At 42.9% G+C, this 26441-nt stretch overlaps 1 long non-coding RNA gene across 1 annotated transcript; it reads right to left on the reverse strand.

Moving 5' to 3' along the window:
- Window positions 1-1071: 1071 nt before the first annotated feature.
- LOC126062551 (uncharacterized) lies at window positions 1072-17294 on the reverse strand. Its single transcript, XR_007514094.1, has 4 exons — window positions 16845-17294; window positions 4267-4349; window positions 2676-2788; window positions 1072-1191 (listed from the first exon to the last, which is right to left on the reverse strand). It is a non-coding gene; the product is annotated as an uncharacterized LOC126062551 (long non-coding RNA).
- Window positions 17295-26441: the final 9147 nt, after the last annotated feature.

Genomic DNA, 26441 nt, shown 5'->3' on the forward strand with positions numbered 1-26441 from the left:
GAATAGGTCATATTCTGCTCGTTGGTTCAGAGCTAGGTTAGTTGTGGGTGAAGACCAGAGCTGAGCTCTGCTGTTCACAGTAAAAGCGTGGAATGGTTTGTGGACCTGTGAGTATTTAGCGAATTTCCTATTGAGTTTTTGCAATAATGGCCTCGGAGTTTACTTTTCAAGATTTGATGGTAGTGGAAATCACACTCGTCCAACTCAGGATCGTCAAGCTGAGTGGAAACAACAGAGCAGCATGGATCACCATGCATCGTCAGAACTTTAAGCAGATGCCTTTGTTCACTGGTCTGCTTCCTCAATATCTTGCTTGGCAATTTTTATAGGCCAAAGCTCACTCCAGTGCCATTTCTAAGAATTAAGAATTGGTATGATTTGCTCCATTATACAGAAATTTGAAAAGGTCAGAAGGCATATTTACACATGGAATTTAGGGGATTTGACATTGCCTGGGGAAGTCAATGGGTGGTGAAAACAATGCGACTCAGGAGCTAACAGAAAGGTTGATGGTTCTAGTGTACCCAGAGGTACCTCAGAAGAAAGGCCTGGCCATCTACTTCCAAAAAACCAGCCATTGAAAACCCTATGGAGCACAGTTGTATTCTGACACACATGGGTTTGCCATGAGTCAGCATAGATTCAACAGTCATGGGTAAACTGCTGCATTGCCTGGGTGGGAGTGATCTCTTCCCTCCAGCATAAAGAATAGTGTACAAAGGCCTGACCAGAGATGGGAAGTCTCCTTCTGTTTTGGACAAGGTGACCTTTGAAGAAATCTGAGGGAACCAAGTCATATCTTCTGGATTACTGGGAGATTTTTGGAAGTCATAAGACCCTGGAGAAGTATAGATAACAAGGAGAATCTGGTAAATAAAAGCAGAAGACTTTCCATTTCCACTATACATATGCAGAACATACCCAATCGTATAGGGTATTACATGGACTAAGAATATACAGTCACATGGAATATTACATGGGCTGAGGGTAAGAAACATTGCAATGACTTCAGATGTGAATTTCATGGATTTGAGTTGTAAGTTATCTCAGGTTAAAAGTTCCACAGGTCAAATCAAGGCTCAGGATATTCTTGATTATCTGAATGCCTTCATTATTCTACATTGTTGAGCTCAAGTGGAAGACATCTGGAGATCCTGGTTTGCATTTTGACTCAGCGATTTATTGGTTGTACTATAAAAAAAAAAAAAAAAAAATAGGTGAAACTTTCTGAGCCACCGAGTCTTCATCTATAAAACGGGACCCATGTATACGTTTTTTGTCCCTTCATTTAAGAGATATTTAGTGTACATCTACTGCATTTGGGGCACTGTTTTAGATGTTAGAAATACTGCAAGAAACAAAAACAACAAAAGACAAAACCCATACTTTCTTGGAGTTTATATTCTTGTGAGGGGCTAGATAATAAAGGTATTAATAGGTAAATATATAATGTGCAGGTAGTGGTAGATGATAACAAGACAAATACTGCAGGAAAAAATAACAGAGAGTGACTGGAGTAGTCCAATCCCACTGCCATCGAGTTGATTCTGACTCATAGGGACCCTATAGGGTACAGTAGAACTGCCCCACAGGGCTTCCAAGGAGTGGCTGGTGAATTTGAACTGCCAACCTTTTGGTTAGCACCATAGCTCTTAACCACTGCACCACCAGGGCTCCGACTGTTGTAGAGGCACCATTTTAGATTGTTTGCTCAACCAAGATCTCTTTTCAATAAATTAAATTAGAGCACATATTTGAATAAAGTAGTGGAATGAGTCCGAGATATATCTAAAACAAAACAAACAAACAAAAAAAAACTCGTTGCCATAGAGTCAATTCGGACTCTTAGCGACCCCACAGGACAGAGTACAACTGCCCATAGAGTTTCCAAGGAGTGCCTGGTGGATTCAAACTGCTGACCCTTTGGTTAGCAGCGAGAGCACTTAACCACTATGCCACCAGGGTTTCTGGGATATATCTGGGAGTAGAATATTTCAGGCAGAGGAAACAGCAAGTGCAAAGGCACCAAGGCAGTATCGTGCTCGATGTGTGTAAAGGAACTGGAAGCCAGTGTGGCTGGGCCAGAGGGAGCCAGTGCCTCAGGGAATGGAGATAGAATCACAGTGGAAGTGAGGACCGGAGCACATAGGGCCTCACATGTATTTTTCCTTTGTGATATTTAAATGAGAGACTTTATTTCCACATGTGCATAATCGGTGGAACTCTGAAGCTACGAGAGCTACCATTTACTGAGCGCTTGCTGTGTGCCAGGTTCCACACCAAGTGCTTGCCTTCAGTTACATCACTTACTTTTCACTAGGACCTTAAGAAGTAGGTACTATTATTATTCCCTTTTACAAGTCAGGAAACTTAGGCTTAAAGGTTAAATACCTTGCCAAAGTTGTCCCACCGGTAAATGCTAGAGACTCCAAAGTAAATAAGAAGATACCACAGAAGGGTTAAATGACACACCTTGTTGGTTGAAATCCCCTGCTCTGTGACAAATTTCCAATAGGCCTATCCTTGGCAGTCCTCCTCTTCAACCAGGAAGCAAGACGGGAGAAACCAAAAGAAAAACCCTTTGGAAGAGCCAATGTCTCTCTGCAGACATTCAGCAGACTTGTAAACCCCTTATTCTCAACAAGCCATAGCTCTTTGCCGGCCCCTGGCCTTACGTTTCCATTGATGTTGAAAATCACTCCATGAGCTGAGAAAGGCCTCTGTATTCTTCTACTCATGTGGTTAGAGGTGAGGAAGACTCTGGGTGGCAATGCCAGGGGCCACACCTCTTTGCCAGGAACATGTAATTATAAAAGAAAGAAAAAGGAAAAAAAAAGGCAAATAAATAGCAACCCCCACCCAATTTTTCTTAAACACACGTGCACACACACACACACACACACACACACACGCAGTGGTGGTCCATCACTGGGGTCCTCTTGGATTCTGATGAAAACATATTCCACCTGGCACAGTTAGGCATTAAACACCCCTCAAACCCAACCTGAGACTTGGACCGTCAGTGGAGATATTTTTAAAACCATGACACAGAGGACTGTGACACACTTGGTTTTCTCAGTGGGTGGGTAGAGTGTTATTTCATGTTGTTCTTGTCACTCAGCCCAACATTACAAGTGTGCACTTTATGACTACACTGAGAAGGCCCTGCAGCCCAACACAGCACAGTGTGTTCCCAGAGAGATGGCAACCTGGATGCGTGCAGGAAAGGGCGAGTGGAAAAGGGCTGGGATAAAAGGTGCACTCTTGGGTTCTCCCTCCAGCATTCATTTCATGTTTTGCGGGATAGAAAGTATCACAATTGTTGTTCAAAACTTTGTATCCATCGGAAAAACTCTGAATAGTCAAGTATTTCAGGCCACCTAACTATTACCTTCCACCACCCAACTGACAGTTTGTTGTGCTGTGGCAGCTTGCACGTTGCTATGATGCTGGAAGGTGTGCCACCAGCATTTCAAATACCAGCAGGGTTACTCCTGGAGGACAGGTTTCAGCAGAGCTTCCAGACTAAGACAGACTAGGAAGAATAACCTGATAATCTACTTCCAAAACAAGCCAATGGAAACCCTATGGATCACAACAGAATATTACCCACTATAGCGCTGGAAGCTGAGCCCCTAAGTTAAAAGGCACTCAAAAGACACAGTGGACGCAACAATGCACTTGAGTGTACCAATGATAAGAAGACCTGGTGGTGAAATGGTTAAGCACTTGGCTGCTAAAACAAAAGGTCAGCAGTTCAAAACCACCAGCAGATCCGTGATAGAAAAGACCTAGTGACCTGCTCCCATAAAGATTACAGTCTAGAAAGCCCCATGGGGCAGTTCTACTCTGTCACATACGGTCACTATGAGTTGAAATTGACTCAACGACACATAACAACATACAAGTGACAGTGAAGATGGTGCGGGACCACGCACCATTTCATTCTGTTGTACGTGGTGTCTTTATAAGTCGGAGCCAGCTTGGCAGCTAACGGGGGATTTTTCTCAGCACCACCCATAAAATTTAGGGTATAATTAGGACTAAGTATCCATGCCTCACCATTTGCTTGTAAAAGTGCTAGTCGAGAGCTTTCATTGTTTCCTAGGGTCAGGTAGGATAACAATGCACCAAGAGCGTAGGGGGCAGTGGGTCGTCTACCCTGGCTGCAGGCAATAAAAATGTGAACGGAAGGTAGGGAATTTAAAAGCAATAAATAAAACAATTAACAGTCAATCTGTTTGTTTTTTTTTTTTTTTTAATCACCTTGCACTGGCAATTCTGAGCAATTTCAATGATAAAAGACTCATCTCCATCTGGGAAGACCACTGGCCTGGATGAATCTGGGCCTGGTTGGGGATACAAGATTGGGTTCGGGTAGAATATTTTTTTTCAGCAGAAAAATCATGGGTCTGTGAGTGGAAATCATCTTATTTCCAGCTACTTAGACTCCATACTTATTTTTTCATTGATACCAGCCTTATTTTAACAATTCAACATAATAGGAATATAAATGCAAGGATCCTCTGAGGGGAGTCCCTCGGTGGTACAGTTAAAGAACTTGGCAGTTAACCAAAAGGTTGGAGGTCCAAGCCTACCCAGATGCACCTCAGAAGAAAGGCCTGGTGACCTACTTCTGAAAAATCAGCCATTGAAAACCCTGTGGAGCCCAGGTCTGTTCCGACACACATGGGGTCACCGTGAGTCGAAGTTGACTCAAGGGCAACTGGTTAGTCTCTGAGGAATGACAAGAAACATCTGCAGAAGCAGTGTGGCAAGTGGAAAGGCTAAACAGTGAAAGTGCACAGGTATCCTTGATTCCAGACTTTCCCTCAGCTCCTGGTTTTAATCCACTAGCAGCAAGACTGCCCAGAGTTACCCGCTCAAACAATCCCAAATGCTGCCACATCTTATTATATCCTATGCTATCGGGCTAGGCCAAGGTGATTTAGAACAGAGGTCAGCAAACTACAGCACGTGGGCCAAATTCAGCCCACTGCCTGTTAATAGGTGTCATTAGAACACAGCCATACCCATTTGTTTATGTATCACCTATAGCTGATATTACAAAAGGCTCCATACAACCTTTCACTTAGCGTCCCTTTTGATAACATCTTATCACAACTAAGGAACCAATACTGGGGCATCGTTGGTAACCAAAGTCCACAGCTCCTTCAGATTTGACTAGTTTTCTCCTAATATTAAGGAGCCCTCATGGCACAACAATTAAGCCCTGGACTACTAACAAAAAGGTCAGCGGTTCAAACTCACCAGCAGGAAAATGGAAGAAAAGGCCTGATGATCTCTCTCCTAAAGATTTCACCCTAGGAAACCCTATGGGGCAGTTATAGTCCGTCCTATAGAGTCACTATGAGTCGGAATCGACTCGATGACACACAACAACAACAGCACACAGCTCACTTGGTGCTGAAGGGCTGAATCCAACAGTTGTGGCAGGGCCTGTATTCCCTGCAAAGCCTAAAATATTTACTATCTAGCCCTTTATAGAAAAAATTTGGCAACCCCAGCAGTAGAATGATGTAATAACCTCCTAACTGGACCTATGGCTTTTACTGTTAGTCCCTTACAATCCACTCTCCATCAGGCAGTCACTGATATCTCTATAAAACCAATTAAATCATGATACCCGCCTGCTCAAAGCTGTCCATAGCCTCCTATAGCAATTAGGATAAAACACAAACTTCGGGATTATCCAAGCCAAGATCCTTCATAGTCGGACCTCTGTTGACCTTCATCACCCCTCCATCTGCTTTGGGCACCTCTGAAATGTTTCTGATGACCTCACCACTTTTATATATGCTGTTCCCTCTGCCTGGAACACTCTTCCCCCAATCCTTCTTAGAGCTTGCATGTTCCTACCTTTCAGGTCTTTGCTTAAATTTCATTTTTCTCGAAGAATCTGTCCCTGACCATGTTTACCAAATAATACCTCTTGTTCCTTCCCTTCTGGCACATTCTATCCCCACACCTGGTTTCACCACAGCTTTGATCAATCCCTGCCATTATCAGCTACTGCAAGCAGCCTTGTTGTACAGTAGGAGAGAAAGAAAGGGCCCTATACTTGGGACCTGAACAGCTGAAGAATGGTGACACCATTTACTGAGATCGGGAATCCTGTGGGAGGAGCATATTTGGGGCGGGGGATGAAGGAACTGAGATTGCCATTTTGGCCATGTTGCATTAAACATATCTATTAGATGTCAGGGTGGAAATGTCTGGTAGGCAGTTGGATATACACGTCTGGAATTCAGGAGACAGATTGGGTCTGAAGATAAAATTCTTGAGTCATCAACATATAAACGGTATTTAAAGCCATGATCCCAAATCAGATCGGCCATGAAGTAGATACAGAAGAATAGAGTGCCAAGAGCTAAACCCTGGGGCAAATGAGTATCTAGAGGACAGGAAAATGAGGAGAGACAAAGCAAAGGAGATTAAGAAAGAGAACCCACCGGGGTAGTTGGAAAACAAGGATCCTTGGTGATGTAATAGTTAAGAGCACAACTACTAGCCAAAAGGTTGGTGGTTCAAACTCAGCCAGCAGCTCCATGGGAGAAAGACCTGGCGACCTGCTGCTGCAAAGATTACAGCCTAGAAAACCCTATGGGGCAGTTCTACTCTGCTACGTGGTGTCACTATGAGTCAAAATCAACTCAACGACACATAACAGCAACAAGTAGGAAAACCAGGAAAGCGCTGTGCCCAAAAAAGCTCAGGGAAGAAAGTTTACCATTTCAAATGCTGCTGAAATCTGCAGACAAAAATTGAGAATCAGCTCTTGCTTCTGGCAAAGGGCTGAAGCAGGAGCAAAGTAGTGAAGACATGAGCCTGGTGGAAGAAGTTCGAGAAGAGTTCATAAGTTGAAGCAGAGGCAGAGGTACACACAACATTGTCAAGAAGTTTTGTTACATGCTGAGGCTAGAAGAGGCTACAGGAAAGGGAAAGATTATCCAGGATGTGAGATGTTCCAGTGCATTTACAGGCTGATGGGAATAAGACACTAGAGAGAAGAGATGGTACCGCAGGATGTGGAGAAGGAAATTGCTGGAGCAGTCTAAAATAGGCAACTCAAGACAGAGCTTGGTGCACCAGCAATGAAAGAGGGCTAAGATGGGACCAGGGATGTTTTACTCATTGTAGCAGAGGGCAAAGCAGAACATTTGAGTCCTAAAGGAGGTGGCAGGTGACTCATTTGTAGGTGGTTAAGGAAGTTCCCTTCTGCTTACTTCTGTTTTCTCAGTGAATAAAAGGTGAGGTCATCAGCTGAGAGTGAGGGGGTGGGTATAAAGAGAGAGAAGATGGGTAGTAATGGCTTTGGCGAGTGGGAGAGTGAATTGACCAGAGGAAATGTAATCGGATTACCAGGCAGTGCTGAGTGCCCCTGTGAGGTTTGTGGTCAACAGTTAACATGTGCCAGGACAGGCCTGCCTTGTGTCGTTACCCAGCCATATTCAAATACCCTGGTGCAGGCTCAGAGGAGGTGTAGAGCTAGATTGGACCCGGTAGGAGATTTTCAGACAAATAGGCTGGAGGGAGGGAGGGGCAGGGGAACAAAGCAGTGATTATAATAATGGGATAAAGGACATGAGTTGAGGGGCAGTGCCAAGTGAAAGGGTCAATCGGTATAAGTCTTAGTAGGAGCAAAGAGTTTCTGAGGTTAGGGTAGTACAGAAAATGACCTGGAAGATGGCTTATTGTGTTGGAGAAACCATTAAAAAAAAAAAAAAAAACCATTGCCATCAAGTCAATCCCAACCCATAGTGGCCCAATAGGACCAAGTAGAACTGCCCCATAGAGTTTCCAAGGAGTGTCTGGTGGATTTGAGCTGCTGACCTTTTGGTTAGCAGCTGAGCTCTCAACCACTAAGCCACCAGGGTTTCCTGTTGGAGAACAGGATCCTTAAAAAAAAGATTTGGGAGGAATAGCAGCTATCGAATGGTGTGGGCTGGAGAAGAGTAGATGACAAGATCACTGGAGAAGAATAAACCAAAAAAAACACCTGAGTAGGAAAAGGACTATCTATGTGGGTACTGAAATCACCAAGGATTATGATAGGTGTACTGTTAGCAGAAGGAGGCCTGGTGGTACAGTGGTTTAGCGCTCAACTGCTAACAAGCTATCGGTGGTTTGAACCCATCAGCCGCTCCATGGGAAAAAGTCGTGGGCGTCTTCTTCCGTAAAGATTACAGTCTTGGAAACCCCATGTTGCAGTTGTACCCTGTCCGATGGGGTCAGTATGAGTCAGACGTTGGTAGTAAAAGTGAGCCAGGGGTCAAGTCCACAACAGATGAGGGGAAGACCAAAAGGAGTAGTTGGTGCAGACAGTCGAATGCTATTGGCATCAAAGAAGCTGGGGTGGAGGATGGAGAAATGGGCTGGAGGATAGATTGTAGTGCCAGGAAGACGCATAACCACCTTCCATATCCTGTGTCTATGAGGACAAGAGAAGAAAGACTACTAAAGAACTCTGCAACTAAACCAAAAGCAAAGAAGTTTCCTGAATAAACCGAATGCTTCAAAGGCCAGTGTAGCAGAGGCTGGGGTTAGGGGACCATGGTTTCAGGGGACATCTAGGTCAATTGGCATAATAAAATCTATTAAGAAAACATTCTGCATCCCACTTTGGAGAGTGGCGTCTGGGGTCTTAAACGCTAGCAAGTGGCCATCTAAGATGCATCAATTGGTCTCAACCCACCTGGAGCAAAGGAGAACGAAGAATACCAAGGACACAAGGTAATTACGAGCCCAAGAGACAGAAAGGGCCACATAAACCAGAGACTACATCATCCTGAGACCAGAAGAACTAGATGGTGCCCAGCTATAACCGATGACTGTCCTGACAGGGAACACATCAGAGAACCCCTGAGGAAGCAGGAGAGCAACGGGATGCAGACCTCAAATTCTCGTAAAGACCAGACTTAATGGTCTGACTGAGACTAGAAGGACCCTGGAGGTCATGGTCCCAGACCTTCTGTCAGCCCAAGACAGGAAACATTCCCAAAGTCAACTCATCAGACAGGGATTGGACTGTACTATAAGATAGCAAATTATACTGGTAAGGAATGAGATTCTTGGCTCAAGTAGACACATGAGACTATGTGGACAGCTCCTGTCTGGAGGGGAGATGAGAAGTCAGAGGGGGACAGAAGCTGGCTGAATGGACATGGAAATACAGGGTGGGGAGAGGGAGTACGCTGTCTCATTAGGGGGAGGGCAACTAGGAGTATATATATATAAGTTTTTGTATGAGAGGCTGACTTGAGTTGTAAACTTACACTTAAATCACAATAAAAATTCAAAAAAAAAAAAAGAGAGAGAGAGAGAAATCAGCCAAAGAAAAAAAGAAGTCTGCAAGGGAAACCATGACCTCAAGGGAGGGCTACTTTCAGTTGCAGCAGGCGTTTGAAGACAACATTCTTAGAAAAGGGTAAAGATATGGGGGATCTTGATGGTGGGATGACTTGAGCTAGATTGTTCCAGCCTTGGGAACTTTGCCCTTGCTATCGCTTTGCCTGTAAAACTCTTCTCTCAGAGCTCATGGTTGCTCTCCTCATCACAAAGAGCTCATCTCAGAGGTCACCTGCTTAGGGAGGCATACCTAAAGTATCACAACCTCCTTCCCTGTTTTCATCATCATTTTCTGAAAAGGCACCATTTTCACATTTTTTTACTTGTTTAATATTAGTTTCTCCAACTAGTAGTAAGTTTCAAAAAACAAGAACACTTTCTGCCTTGTTCATCACTCACTCCTCAGGGTATAGATCAGCACCAGATGTGTTATACGTGCTAATAATAACAACAACAACAAAAAGAGCAACAATAATAGTGGATCAATTGACTGGATCAGTAAATCCAGGCATATACAAAGCCTAAGTCATCTGACTTCCATCAGCTTCATTCATAAAGACTTAATTCCTAATTTAAAGATCTAGGTATTATCTTTAAGGTCCTTTCCAATCTTATAATACCAGTTATATAACAGCCTGATATGATCTGAGAGACCACAGGAATGGTAATACTCAATGTACATGCTGATATCTCAAAGCAAGGAGAAGAAAGGCCCCATGTATTATACCTAAAAAAAAAAAGTAGTAGTAGTCTCCTTATGAGGTCATGATAGTTGATCTAATTTGAGCAAGGAATGGTTTTCCTTACACATTTCCTTCCATATCACATTAATCCTTTAAGCTGGAGCTAGACTACATGCTTAAAAGGTAAGGCCAGAGGACAAGGTGGTCCCACAGGTGCAGCTGTTGCTGACTCAGCCACCATCTTCAAACTTTGGGTAAGTTCTTTTCGGATGTGATTGTCCCTTCTCATAGACGTAGAGTATAATTTGAGCATTCTAAACTCAGAAGTAGTCCTGTTCTCCCAAGAATCTCAAAGGCCTTTATCAATTGACCTTAGTCTGATTTTTTATAAAGGAGCTGAAAAGAACTGAGTTCATCCATTTACTTCTTTCTTCAGCCAGTATTAATTTAGTGCCTACTATGCGCTGGGTATTTCCCAAATGGAGCCCTGGTGGGGCAGTAGTTAAGAGCTGTGGCTGCTAACCAGAAGGTCGCTTGTTTGAATCCACCATTCACTCCTTGGAAACCCTATGGGGCAGTTCTACTCTGTCCTATAGGGTCGGTATGAGTCGGACTCCACTCGGCGGACCCTAACAACAACATCCCCCCAAACCATTGGAGGTTCAATGGTAGAATTCTCGCCTCCCATGCAGAAGACAAGAGTTTTATTCTCAGCCAATGAACCTCATGCACAGGCACCACATGTCTGTCCATGGTGGCTTGTGTTGTTATGATGCTGAACAGGTTTCAGCCGAGCTCCCAAACTAAGATGGCCTAAGGAGAAAGGCCTGGGGATCAACTGCCAAAAAACGCCCAGTGAAAATTCTGTGGATCACAGCAGTCTGGTCCACAACAGACCGTGGAGATGGCGCAGGACTGGGCAGCATTTTGTTTCATTGTGCATGGGGTTTCCGTGAGCTGGGAGCTATCTGAATAGCAGCTAACAACTGCTCTGTCCCAGGTCTTTGACCTAAGTAGGTGGAAATGTCTCTCTCTCCTTTTCCTTTCTCAAGCTCTAACATGTCTAACATTCCCTTCTAAACTCAGCTCAGCATAAGGAAGTTGGTATTCTATACTCTATCCGTTCATTCTTTGGCCAAAGAATCCAAATGCCTAGAGAGAGAGTTCAAAATAGCCAAGGTGCTAGTTATTTAGTAAAAGGCTCCCGTCAGTGCCGGTGGTCTTTTGTTGCCTCCTACATTTTCCAACCCTGTATCCCATTTCACATCATTCCAGAGTTATCCTTCCTTTCCCTCGAGTAGTTTCAGGACCACCTCCCCTCTTCCCTCCCTTTCCCCTAAACTCCAAAGCACAGGTCCAGAACCCCCTCATACGCCGGTTAATGTGCCTTTGGTAGTTGTAGGATCTTTATGAGGCTGGGGGATGGAAAGCAGCAGCCTCACAGCTCTGCTGGAGGGGTGGAAGCTGCCACCAAAGCAGGGCAAGAGGCAGGAAGAGCGCAGGAGGCGAAATCTGCCTGCTGACTGGTCTAAAGCTTCTTACGTGAACTTTTGGTTTTATAGTTCTATAAAAGGCAGCTGACAAAAGAGATCCCGTTTTGGGAGGGTCCAGCTGGCCGACTGAGCTGGGCGGGGCAGCCCCACACTTCAGAGCCAGTGCTGATTTTCATCCATGATGTCAGAAAGGCCATGGGATTCCCACTGAGCCAGAGGGTGGGAGCGCAGACAGCCCAGCCCACGCCCTGCTGGTGCCAGCAGCTCCGAATGCTGCCTTCCTGGCTCCCCTGCAAGAGTCTTTCCTCCTCGGAGACTCTTTGCAGCACTTGGAAGGGAAGCTCCCTTGCTCAGCTCCAGGGCGTCTGCTGGGGCAGGAGAACCCCCAGCCTCCCTCCTCAGCTTCCCGGCTCCCCCCACAGCCCTCCTTGGCCCAGCTCTCTGTTTCTTTTCGTTTCTTGGTTGGATGCAGGAAGGTTGAGCGGCTGGCTGAACTGAGGCCCACATCTTTGCTTACACTCCTGAGTCCCCCACTCCTGGACTTGGGGGGCTTCTTCTGCCCTCTCCTTTGACCTGGAGGCTGACCCTGGGCCACTCTACTGCTGCTGCAAAAAGGAAAGTGTTTGGGGATGGGCGGTTGTTTTCAATTAACTCCAATCTGAAAAAAACACTTTTCTTTTTTTTCTTTTTTTCCTTATTCACATCAAACTCCTCCAACTGCTGGCCCAAGTTCTGCACCTTGCTGTGGACAAAGCAAGTCTGCCCTCCAAGCCCTGGGGGAGATAGAGACGAAGCAACTGCTGCTAACCCAGCCCCAGCTCAGAGGAGGTTCCTTGCTCCCTGGCCAGGAGCAGCGCTGCCCAGCCACGGGAGAGGCTCGAGGAAGGGAACCGGAGGGAGCCCAGAGGGAAGTCGCCAAGGGGTGCTGAGTGCTTGCTTTATGATTCTCGCAATGTTTGAGAAGCAGAGGGCCTCCAGCCAGCCTGCAGGACCCAAGATGGGTCTACTCTGCTTGCTAAGCTCCTTCCATTGGAGTCTTACGAAATTCAGAGGCCAGCAGCCAAGGTCAGAGGAACAGGTTATAGCAAACCCCCAGAGTGACATGCTGAGGGGCCTGAAGCACTAAGACCATCCATCACTGTCAAGCTTATGTTATACAGTTAAAATTTCCTCTGTGTTTTCTCAGTTTTTCCTTGTACTGCACAGGGGCAAATAAGTCCTGTGCTCATTCATTTGTTCAATTGTCAAACGTTTTCTTCAGGGCCTACTAGGTACTTTTGGGGACAGTGGTGGCTCACTGGTAGAATTGTTGCCTTCCACGGCTGAGAACTGGGTTCGATTCCCAGCCAGTGCTCCTCATGTGCAGCCTCCATCTGTCTATCAGTGGAGGCTTGTGTGTTGCTGTGACGCTGAAGAGGTTTTAGCGGAGCTTCTAGACTAAGATGGACTAGGAAGAAAGGCCTGGTGATCTCCTTCAGAAAATCAGTCATTGAAAACCCCATGGATCACAATGGTCCAATCCTTAGCTCATCATGGGGATGGTGCAGGACCAGGGAGTGTTTCATTCTGCTGTGCCTAGGGTCATCATGAGTTGGGAGCCTACCTGACAGCAGCTTACAACAACTGTGTACAAGATAATACTGCATTATAGAAAGATGTTCAGTAAGCGCGTTTAAAGGAGCCCTGGTAATGCAGGAGTTAAAGTGCTCGAATGCTAACAAAAAGGCCGGTGGCTCCAACCCACTAGCCACTCGGTGAAGTGTTACAGTCTGCTTCCATAAAGATTACAGCCTTGGAAACCCTATGGGGCAGTTCTACTCTGTCCTACAGGGTCGCTATGAGTCAGAATGGACTCAACAGCAGTGGATATATACATCCCACTCCACACCTATCAACATGGTTAGATTCCAAAGACTAGGTCATTATGCAAAAATCGGCATTATGCAAGAGTTTAAATCAACTCAACAGCACCTAACAATATATATATTGTTTTATATATACATATATATATATAGGAGAAAGATGTGGCAGTCTGCTTTCATAAAGATTACAGCCTTGGAAACTCTATGGGGCAGTTCTACTCCGTTCTGTAGGGTCACTATGAGTCAGAATCCACTTGACAGCGATAGGTTTGGGGTATATATATATATATATATTTATATATATATATAACCCAAAACCAACCAATGCTGTCGAGTTGATTCCGACTCATAGCGACCCTATAGGACAGAGTAGAACTGCCCCATAGAGTTTCCAAGGAGCGCCTGGTGGATTTGAACTGCCGATCTTTTGGTTAGCAGCCGTAGCACTTAACCACTATGCTACCAGAGTGTATATATATATATATATATACACACACAAATACATATATAAAGATACATAAACATATATATAAACATGTACAAGCACATATATGTTTGTATGTGTTTTTATATGATTATATATGTTTATGTATCTGTTTATATATGTTTATATGTTTTTATATGATTATATGTATTTTATATGTTTATATATATTTCATTTTTATTTTAAATATATTGTATATATAAATATATTTTATATATGTTTATATGTTTTTATATGATTATATATATTTTATGTTTATATATTTTTTATATTTATTTTAAATATATTTTATATATAATCCTATGAAATATATATATATTTTATAAGAGTATATTTTTTCTTTATATATATATGTGTCTATACATATATATATCTGTAGCAACAGAGCAACCCACGAGCTTGGTAGAAGCAAATGGGGTGAGACATGGGAGCTGTGCAGTGGGTGAGGGCAGGCAAGGACCTCTCTTCTACCTCTCTTGGTGAGGTCACAGAAACTGCTTAATTAAACAATGACATCTTTTTTAAAGCACTTTTTCATTATCTCGCAGGAGAAAGATGTGACAGTCTGCTTCCATAAAGATTACAGCCTTGGAAACCCTATGGGGCAGTTCTACTCTGTCCAACAGGGTCACTAGGAGTTGGAATCAACTCGATGGCCATGGGTTTGGTTTTGAGTTTTTGGTTTTCATTATCTCATTCACCCTTACAATAATTCTAGAAGGTTGGATTAGGGGAGTCATGCCCACTACAAAGATGAAGCAACCGTGGCCACCGTTGTTAAGTAACTTGCCTTTTTGTAGCCAAATAGTTATATCAGCACAAGAAGAACCTGACCCCAGGACTTAGAGTCAGTGCTCCAGCAGCTACACCAGACCAGGTAGATACAGCTCCACTAAACCTACTGCCTAGAGGATGTTTATTTTTCTTTCTTTTTCTCTTAACTAATACCTTGGGTGGAGATTACACTTAAAAGAATGTTCTAGTTGTCCCATACCTTACTGTTGCCTGGATTAAAAGTCAGAGAGACGGCAGGGTGAGAAGGACCTGCCCACTGTCGCTGACTTAGAAGATGAAGAAAGGAGCTATGAACCAAGGAATGCAGGAAGGCTCTGAAAGCTGGAAAAGGCTAGAAAAGTGATCCTCCGCTAGAGCTTCCAGAAAGGGAAGCAGGCCGGCCAACACCTTGATTTCAGCCCAGTAGACCCCTTTCATACTTCTGACCTTCAGAACTGTAACAAATCTGTGTTGTTTTAAACCTTTACATTTGCGGTAATCTGTTAGAGCAGCCGTCGGAAACAAATATGTACTTTTTCACTCAGCCTGGATCCAGCCAATCAAACCCACGGTTGTCGAGTCGTTTCTGACTCTTAGTCGCCCATAGGGCTCCCAAAGCTGTAAATCTTTATGGAAGCATACTGCCACATCTTTCTGCCTTGGAGCGGCTGGTGGATTTCGAACTGGCAACATTTTGGTTAGCAGCTGAATGCTTTTAACCACTGTGCCACAAGGGCTCCTTCAGCCTGGATAACCCTGGCTAAATTTGCATTGGTCACACACCCAGAGCATATCTCTGGGTTATTGCATTGTGCACCTGGGTCATCAAACAAAGGAAACTGCTGTGAGGTCTTTAGGAATTTCTCTGCCCATCTAATTCCTTAATGATGCTTACTGTTCTCACACCAACAGCATTGCGTCTGGCCCCTCTCTCCTTCACTCCGTCCTAGTAACAATGGTCCCCCACTGAGGCTGACCCCAGATTAAGGGCCACAGCTTGCAGTACATAGACAGAGCAACTGCTCTGCAGCTCAAATGACCTCATGGCTCACATGTATTGGCAAAACGCAGCTTCAAGGAGTCACCACTAGTAAAAGAAACCACAAAACCCAGGGCTTCCCAAGAAGGTCAGGACCATAGACATCAAGCGGGCATTTAGGCTGGATCTGCACAAACTCTTCATGCCAAGATGTCTTCTCTGACCTGCCTGGGGCAAAGGGTCATTCCCAATGGGATGCTAACTTAGATAGTCAAGTAGAGCCTGCAGGAGATGGTGGCTCCTTCCATGGAACTCCCAGACAATGATGCAGAAAACTCTGGGCTCTTTGCCTGGAAGGCCATGGAAGCAGTTGTGAGTCAGAACCATGGAAAGGCCCTGGCGCTTGGCTGATAGATAAACTCTAAACCACAGGATGCCTCCTTGCTCACTTCTGCCTGTTAAAAAATCCAATTTCATAACATAACTGTACTGATTAGCAAGTAAAATAGACGGCAGGCAGAGAAGGGTATGAGTTGTCCTTGTTCTCTGCATGATATAAGAAAAGAGCCCAAAGACCTGAGTCTCAGTTTCTTCTCCCCCTCTCACTGGTGATGGGTCCCCTTAACCTACCTGAGCCCCACCTTCCTCTTCTGAAAAAGGAAGATGATAATTATAATCTCATGGTATGATTTGCAAGATCAAATGAGTCAATGATTGGAAAATGACTAGCACATGATAACCAAAAAAAAAAAAAAACCTGTTGTCGTCGAGTCGATTCTGACTCAAACCGACCCCATAAAACAGAGTAGAACTGCCTAAAGCGTTTTCAAGGAGCACCTGGTGGATTCGAACGGCTGACCTTTTGGTTAGCAGCCAGGCTCTTAACCACTATCCCACCAGGACTCCTAGCACATGATAGGCAACCAATAAATATTAATTTCCTTGCTTCACCCCTTCTTGTCTACTTTGGATTAAAGTATATTATCCATAGAGGTCCTGATCCCCCAACTAGGGTCTAGCCTTCTGCCTTCAAGAATGACCATAATTAAATCATTTTAAAAATGGCAGATCACATTTTAAAAATCTACTGTGGGAGATACAGATTCTACTGTCTCCTTTGACCTATATTTCCGTCTGTCTCTCCCAAGCCCACTTGCTCTTACTCTGTCCCCAGCAGCAGTAATACAAACCGGTTCCTACCTCCTCTTTGCAGTTTCTTGAGACTGTTCCCTTCATGTCACAGGGATGGTATTTGGCAGACTCTTTGTTGAAGCTATTTGTTTATTAAAGTGTTAGTCGTTGGTGTTCAGGTATTCAAACCCTCATGTCCAATGTCATGCTATAAAAAAGGATAGTTCATTGCATCCCCATAACACAGTCTTTCCCTCCACACTTCTATGTCAGAAGGATGCCCTGATGGTTTCATCAGGGAAACATGCCCCACAAGTTTTTACCTCTAGGCTCATGGTTCTCAGATGTGACCTAAGGCTGAGACAATGGAATGTCATTCCCATCTGAGAACATGTTTGTTGGCTCCAGTGAAACCAATTTCTCAGAGGCAGAAACCCAAATCCCTGGGCCAGGTCAGCATCAGGCATTCCCTTCTATTTCGTTCACTTGTCCAGTAAACTTTCTCACTGAGGATAGAGATAAGTCTCCAGAACAGGGACAGAATTAGCCTAGCGAAATGATGAGTTCTCTGAACTCCCCCAGAATGACAAGAGGTAGGAAAAAATGAGTGGATGGGAGAGACTTCCTGAAGCCTACAGAACCAGCGTGGGTTTTCTAGGGTTGATCTTGGTTCAAGGTCTGCCTCTGCTCAAGCACATGCGGGGCCTACTCTTGGCCTTCGTCTCTTGGTTTTTTTGTTGTTGCTGATTATGAAAAATAATATTTAGAATAATTAAAAGCACAGTAGATATTAAGAAGAAATAAAGTCAATCTTATTCATGCTAATTTTTCTACAATATGTAAAAAAATTGGCATAGTGATGCTTACAAAAAGTCCTCACAAAGGGGAGGGCATGGTTGGCAAACAGAAGTAGAAGGCACACTTTACTTGCGTAAAATATGGTAGGTGCCATTTTTAATTCCATTTTACAGACGAAAATACTGAGGTTTAGCAGTGTTTGATGGCTTGTACAAGGTCATCCAGCTACTAAGGTTGGGGCCAGGCATATCATTACTTGAGGGAATATTCTTACCTTTGCATATTTATATCTCTAAATAGTTTCTCAAGATAGCTCCTTAATTAGAGCAATATCCCCAACCAAAAGTGAATTAAGCTGTTCAGTTCACACAACATCCTTGCCCCAAACACTGTTGCATTATTGTGGTTTATTTTGCTGCTTTCTGACCGCTAACTAAGCTGAATTTTATTTGTTCATCTGTTGATAGGTTTGTATTTTTTGTCAATGAATTATCCGTTCATGTACTCTGTCTCTTGTCAACTGGGAGTTTTCATATAAATTTGGAAAAGCCCTTTATGTATTTAAGAGATCATTCTTTGCTTTGATGTATTTGTGTCAAATATTTTGTTTTGTTTCCAAGTTCACTGTCTGCCTTTTAATTACCTTAGGTGGTTTTTATAGGTAAACCTGGAGTTACCAAGCTTTTTCTGTGAAGGGCCAGGTAGTAAATATTGTATAGGTTTTGCAGTTCATCCAGTTCTCTGTCTCAACTATTCAACACTGTCCTTACAGTATGAAAGCCGTTCTTGTTGGGTGGCCTCGAGTCAATTCCAACTCATAGCAACCCCGTGTGGCAGAGCAGAACTGTCCCATAGGGTTTTCTTGGCTATAATCTTTACGGGAGCAGATTGCCAGGACTTTTCTCTCCTGGAGCCTACAGTTAGCAGCCAAGCACTTAACTGTTGTGCCACCAGGGCTTCTTAGTGTGAAAGCAGGGATAGAAAATATATAAGCAAATCGGTGTGGCCAGGTTTGGATCGTGGGCAATAATTTGCCAATCCTGGATTTTAAAAAAAATTCTAATTCTTATGTTAGAAAATCCACCAGTTGCTCCTCTTTGTGATTTCCTATAGTATTTCTTTTTTTTTTTTAACGTATGCTTGTGTAATCTAGATATTTCATGGACTACAGAGCTCTGGTGAAATCCAACCAAACTCCAGTTTCGTAGTTGGTGAAAGCTCAATACCTGGATCCTCCTAGTCATTCATTCCCTTCCCCACCACACACATCATGATATCTTCAAGTTCCTTTGCTTTACCTCCTCTTACTTCCCTTCACCTCTTCTTCCTTCCTTTTTGCTGAAGCACCAAGCAAACTCTTCTCCTTGTCTCCAGCAGAGAATGTCCTGTCTCCCTTTCTGCTTCATAAACTTTCTCCAACAAATTAGTTCTGCTCATAAGTGGAAATGTGGTGAATAAAATTTTCCCCATCTCATTATACATAGATAGACTAAACCAAACTCAAGATTAGAGATAAATTCATCTATATTTTATTTTGGTTTCTTTTGGTGCTTTCAACTATTCAGTCCTTTTGGTCTTTATATTGTGGCATACGCCTTGAGAAAAGAAGCCAACTTTATTTCAAAGAGTTAACCACATATCCCCAAAATAGACTTTAGTATATAGAAGGGTGACTACATGATTAAATTTGGCAGCCAAAATTAGAGGAGAAAGAATCATTAAATAATGCTGGAACATCTTCTCTGTGCATTTTTCGGCCTATCAGTCTTTCTACCACCACCATGCTGTTCTGATTACAATCTACAATAATAGCTCTTAAAAACGTTGTTGGCTACGTTCACTACATAGGCTTCGGATAAATGTTAGGTTCACTTTTTCAAGGCCCCTTTCCCCTGTACTCTTAAGATTTCTGTTAGAATTATTTAAATCATTATTTCGTATAGGAAAAATGTGTATCTTTATACTATTTGATTTTCGGACCCAGGAACAGCTATCCAAATCTTGTTTCGTGTCTTTTTAGTAATTTTTTTAGCTTTAATCAAAAAAAATCTTAATTTCTTATCTGAATTGGAGATTTTGAAAAGGTACGAACCGGTGATTGCTGCTTTAAAAGCATAGTTTACTAAGATTTTCACGCGTGATTTTCGCATTGGTACTCATTAATGAAAAGGCCTTTATTTCCTTCTATAAAATGTCCGAAGTTCTTTTATTGGGTCTTTGTTATCTCTCCTCCCTTTTTGTCTTCTCCCATTCTCTTTAATCTTTCCCTCTGCATTCTGGGAGGTTCTTAGCTTGTTCAACATCATTGAATCCATGTTCTACAGTGTCAATTCTGTTCTTTACTACCTCCAACGTAGACACTATTTCTAGTGTTATGACTCTGTTTCTTTGCATTTATTCTTACTCTCTTCCATCTCTTCCTTATTCCCTGTTTGTTGACATTCTTCTCCTCAGTAGGATGCAAAAACAACTTAGGCTATATGAAACAAAAAAGAGAAAATCATGAAAGAACAGGTAAAAATGAAAAGATTGAGGTACAAAGACTTCCCTTCTTTTTTTCTTTCTAAATTTCTGCTAATTCTTATAAGAAATTCAGAGGTATATTTTTTTTAATAAGTTTTTAGGATAAAGCTCTGCTTTCTTTGTTTACATTATTTTTCTTCCGTAGATATCATGTGGATTTGTTTTCTCTTGATTTCTTCTAGAAGAAAGAGTGCTGCATCCAGAAGCATTGTTTTCAAACAGCTTTGATACCTGGACATCCTTAGCCTCTCTCCTTATTCACTTCCAGGCTGATTGAAACTGCATCTTACTTGGAGGGTAAGCTGAAAAATTAAATGAATCCACAAATCAATTAATTATCAAGGGGAAGGTGACTGAAAACATCCCCCAACCTCCTTCTCCAGAAACTTGAAGGAGCTTTCTGCCAAGATGTTTATATCTGAGACTTCTACACCTAAGACCACTGTACCTGTCAGATTCAGATGGTGGTTTGTGAAACACTCCTCTGAGATGTCAGAGCTGCTCTCCATAAGGCTTTGCAGCAGGAATGCTTGGAGCCCCAGGAGCCTGCCAGAAGTGTGGGTGGCAGATATACTCTACCGTACAAATCCCATTTCCAGGCATACAAGGTGCAAGCAGCGACTCAGCCCGTGACTCAGTGATTTCCCAGCTGTGTGGGTGCTGCTCACACGAACCCCAAAGGTTAACCATGGGCCACGGGGTGTTGAGTATTGGCCTTGATCAGCACAAAAACCAAACCAAACCAGTTGCTGTCGAGTCGATTCCAACTCATAGCCACCCTACAGGACAGAGTAGAACTGCCCCATAGAGTTTCCAAGGATCACCTGATGGATTCAAACTGCTGACCCTTTGGTTAGCAGCTGTAGGACTTAACCACTCTGCCACCAGGGTTTCCTTGAAGAGCACAGGAGCTAGTTAAAGGCCAGAAGTACCCCTGGCAGGAGGTCCTAATTGTGCTTCTTTGGAATCCAGTGTCAAGGATGGTGAAATTATGATGGATGGGTAAGAATAAAAAATGAGGTACCATATAACCAATTTGGGCTTCTTATCTAGCATTAAGTCAATCTTATAAAAGGCAGTGTGGTGTAGTAGTTAAGATCTCAAAGTCTGCTTCTAGCGTACTGACTTCTATATTATTCAGCCATGTTGGTTGCCCTCTTCTTCAAAGCATGCTTGCCATTAAGCAGGGCCATGTGGCTGGTTTTGGCCAATAGGCTGTAAGCAGAGTGATATATCTCATTTCCAGAATCTCACTGCTCTTGAGAGACTCTCCAGTATTCTCTTTCCCACCAGGGCAATCAAGGGGCCACGTCTGAGATGGTGCAGCTTCAAGATGGTGAAGACTCTGTCAGCCTAGGTTTTTAAGTAAAGAAGCCTTGGTGGTGCCGTGGCATAGCAAGATAACAAGCACCCAGGGCAGTATCTAAGTTTGTGCCCTCCCTCCCAACTCTCTGGCCTCATCAATGGGTGAGGGTGGTTGATTCATCAGCTGGCCTTGTCTGAAGCCCCCTTGGACTTTCATCAAGGGCAAATGCCCCCATCTAAAGCCCCCTTTTCTACACCTTTGTGGTGGCACAGTGGTTAAGCACTTGGCTGCTAACCAAAAAATCGGTGGTTCAAACCAAGGCTTGGTAATATAAATGAGAAACAAGCTTTTGTTGACTTAAGCCATAGAATCTGAGGGTTATTGGTGTGCTTTAAGGGTTATTGATTACCACAACATAATCGAATTTATTCTGACAAATACAATCTTTAACTGATCATGAGTGACTCCTCAACCTCTCTGAATCTCAATTTCCTCACTCTTCAAACAGAAAAAATAGCAGTGCCCTGCTACTAACCTAAAGGTTGGTGGTCGAAATCCACCCAGGAGTATCTTGGAAAAAAGGCCTGGCAACTTACTTCTGAAAGATCATAGCCATTGAAAACCCCATGGAGCACAGTTCTCCTCTGAAATACGTGGGGTTACCATGAGTCTGAATCAACTTGACAGTGGCTGGTTTGCTTTTGCCTCATAAGTGAAATAAAAAATATATGGTTTGTAAAGTGCTTAGCAAAGTGTCCAGCACTTAAGTGCCTTACAAAGATGAACTCTTAGCCTTGGTATTGATTCTCCATGGGATAGGAAGTAAAATGAAAGTTCTTCTGTCTGTCAAATTGTCTCAATTCATGTCTGTAAAGGGAGTCAAAAAAAAAAAAAAGAGAGAGAGAGCAAGAGAGCGAATTCTATGGAAATAGATCTCATTTACAGAACAATTATGGTATCCTCATCAAGACAAGCAACACCTAATTGCCCAAGTCACATATGCCAATGTGCTCAAGGTCCCATAAGATCTGAGCCACTTGAGCAACTTTCAGATAAATGAGAATAAAGATTCTAACTCCCCAGAGCTGCATTCCCCCACATCATTCCTCTTCCTCCTCAATGTGTCCCAAGGTGGTACTGGCGAATCTCTGGGAAAGCAGGAATAATTTCTACAAGATCTTCCTTATTTTCTCACAGGAGGGAGGGAAGGGACTCAGGGTGTGGTGTCCCCGCCTGCCTGTTCCACACACACATTCTCCTGGGGGTGTCTCAGCATACCAGAGGTGTGGTTAGGTGATACTCACTCCACCCATGGGATGTCTTCTTGGCCAAGCCTTACATGACCCAAACTCTCATAAACAGGACTGCACAGTAGCAGAAAAGATGGAGATATTTTTAATGTCTTTCATTGCCCCCACCAGTATGTGGATGTGCCACAAAAAGATGGGATAAATGGTACTATTGAATTGGTTCTATACATTGGCTCCATCTGAGTGTTCACGCATCCACTCCTATCTCCTTTGACAAGGGCAGAGAGAAGTTGAAGCCTGGACCAAATTGGAAAACTTCATCAGAGAAGACCAGGAAGCCTCCAGTTGTGGGACCCACCTACCTGCAAGCCCAGTTCCAACAAGACAATAGACTGAGAGGCAGTAAAAAGGGAAGAGTGTGTTTCCTGATGCCCTCTCAATCTCGTAGTTATTTTTCTTTCTCCACTTAAATAAGATACAGTGATACTCCATTGATTTGGGGAACATCTAATACGACATAGCTGAACCTGCTTTCTCTTTTATGGACTCAATGCTCCTCAGTCTCACAAGAAAGTCCAGAAGCATCCTTGGGAAAATTGGGCTAGGAATAATCTACCGTTGTTTCTCCTCACAATCCTCATTTATTTATATATTTTGCCTCACCCATAATTCCTTCAAGAAGCCAAAAACCAAACAAAACCCAGTGCCGTCGAGTCAATTCCGACTCATAGCGACCCTATAGGACAGAGTAGAACTACCCCATAGAGTTTCCAAGGAACTGCCGACCCTTTGGTTAGCAGCCGTAGCACTTAACCACTACACCACCAGGGTTTCCCTTCAAGAAGCAATGAGATATAAAATAGTCTTTGATCGACTATAATTTCTCTTCTAGTTCAAAAACTCAATAACCCCCGATTTAAATGACATTAAGATCATCCGAATCTGTAGTTCAAAAAGTAGCAATTGGACATTTGACTTTTCTCACTGATATCTCCAATAATATGGCTTAACGACAAAAAGAACTTGATCCTTCCTTGTAAATACTATTTATCTAGGGTTAAGCTTCTGAGATGAGTTTCTGTAACCCATAGAACTCATTTAAAACCCCAGATCACCAGCCTTCGTTGGCCCAACATGGCTTTTCTACAGGCTGCCTTGATTTTCTAGGACAGTTGGGAGGTTCAATGACATTCACTTCCCGGCCTTTCCACATTAAGACTCAGTCAGTTGGCTTTATAAATGGTTGTTATTATGTGCCATCGAGTCAATTCTGGCTCATAGCAAGCCTATAGGACAGGGTAGAACTGCCCCATAGGGTTTCCTATGCTGTAATCTTTACAGGAGCAGACTGCCCGGTTTTTTCTCCCATGGAGCTGCCACTGGTGGGTTCAGACCCCTGACCTTTTGGTTAGCAGCCTATTGCTTAACCACTGTACCACTAGGGTTCTTTTATAGATGGAAATCTCACTAAATATCTACATACCTATTGCCATTGAATCCATTCCTACTCATAGCAACCTCACAGGACAGAGTAGCACTGCCCCATAGGGTTTCCAAGGCTGTGATTTTTATGAAAGCAGATTGCTACATCTTTCTCCCACGGAGTGGCTGGTGGATTCAAACCACCAATTTTTCATTTAGCAACCAAGCACTTTAACCACTATGCCACCAGGAGCTCCTATATACATTACATTGCCTTGTAATTCAGAGATAAGAGAAAGCATTTTTATGTAGTCAAACTTTCAGCTACAGTGAACTCTATCAGAAAAGCTACAAAATTTTGACTTGTGGTGAGTATCCCTATCCCTAATGGAATCCCCATATTACCAATAACAAAATGAGGACCTGTTCTACGCAAAGAAAATTTTTTCTTTGTATGTTTTTCCCACGGTACATTAATTTTTCATCTACTTCTGCCTGTCTTCTATCTCAAAACCCCATATTCTGAAAGGAAATATTAAAAAATAAATAAATAAAGCAAACTTCCTCACCCTGCAACCTCAATCTAGATCATTAAAGCAGCGGGCAACTGTCCCGCCGAAGTCTCTCACCACCACCACCACCATCACCACCACCATCACCACCACCAATTTTCAGGGGATGATAAATCACTGATTTCCACACTGAAACTGTACCTGACAACTGCCAAGTCTGTCTGCCAAGAGGTGTGTCTTAGCCAAAGGCAGTCAGAGTCTCGACAGGAATCCTGTTCTCAGACTTGGGGACCCTGAGATGCCACTGGAATTTGCCTAAATGCCAGAATCAATAATCACAGAGCTCCCAGTGGTAAGCTTGACACTTCCCTAGGCAGCTCCTTCACCCTGCTATGAAATGGGCTTCTTGCAAAAAGATGCCGTGGTTGTCGACAAAACCAAACCCAAACCAAACCCAGTGCCGTCGACTCGATTCCGACTCAAAGACCCTCGAATATTCTCTCTGCAACCAGCCAGAATCTGCTGCCCCCAATGGGAAAGTGCTTCTATTATTTCTGTCATTTTTTTAATGATTGGATAACCATCTTTCTGGTTCATAACACTGTTGGAAATAGTTGCTTTTAATATATACCTTCCTTTAACAAGGATGTTAATTTGTTGACGTCCTGCTGTCTCTATTTACTTTATTACTATGATTTTGGTGAAAGTACACAGAGCCAAGCGTATACCATTTCAACAATTTCTATATGTACAATTCAGTGGCATTGGTGACATTCTTCAAGTTGTGCTACCATTCTCACTACCTTCTTCCATGTTATTCTGCCACCATTATTTTAAACTCACAGCCCCTTAAGCTTCCCATCCAACTTTTCAAGTTGCCATTGTCAATTTGATCTCACATGAATAATTCTTTAAAAGAGACAATGCTCAAAGATGTACTTTACTGATAAAAATAAGCTATTTTGGGGGTTCAAAGAAGAGTTCAGGGGATAATTCTGGCTTAAGGTTTAAATTTTAAAGATTATCTCAGGGCAATAGTTTTGGGGGGTTCATTCAGCCTCAATGACTCCAGAAATTCTGGATTCCTTTGAGAATTTGAAATTGTTCTACATTTTCCCCCTTTTGATCAGGATTCTTGACATTTGGTCTTCAAAGAAGTCCATGGAAATCCAAAATAGTTCACAATCACAGAATTCTAGGCAAGTTTAAGATAGTGAAGCTTGATTTAGTTTGATGTGTTACATCAGTTTAAAGGATGAGAACCATATTCCTTAGATAGAATGAATTGCAAAAAGAAATCAATCAGAAGACCGATGGAGAAATCAGATTGCCTTCCAGCTTCTTCCAAGTTAGTGGAATCACAGTGAGGCTTTGTTGTTTAGTTTAAATTCCCACTACACTGGCAGAAAGACATAAAAAGATGATAAAGCTAAACAAAAAAAAAAAATTTTTTTAATAATCTGCATTTATTTCTTCTATAATCTCAAAATCCAATTTATCCAATTTGGGAGGGTTGTGATAATCTGTACACATACATACAAATAGTTAATTCATTCTCCAGAGAGATGAGACAGAAGACTGGGATGGACCTTCCATTGGAGATAAATAAAAGAAGGCTTTACAGAAGTTAAGCAATTTTGCTAGAGTTTTAAAAGACAGATCCTGGAACCAACACTAAATTCTTATGTGTTCTCCATTTTAGAAAGGAGAGAGTAACTTAAAATGCCATTATTCTGTGGTTTTGGGTTTTTGTTTTTGTTTTTTTTACTATTTCATGGTGTCTTGTTTTACAAGGTCCTTTCCCTCACCTCTTCCCCCAGCTGTGGCCTGAAAAACAAAAATGGCGACAACAACA

This window comes from Elephas maximus, chromosome 19 (assembly GCF_024166365.1).
Source record: "Elephas maximus indicus isolate mEleMax1 chromosome 19, mEleMax1 primary haplotype, whole genome shotgun sequence".
Taxonomy (NCBI): domain Eukaryota; kingdom Metazoa; phylum Chordata; class Mammalia; order Proboscidea; family Elephantidae; genus Elephas; species Elephas maximus.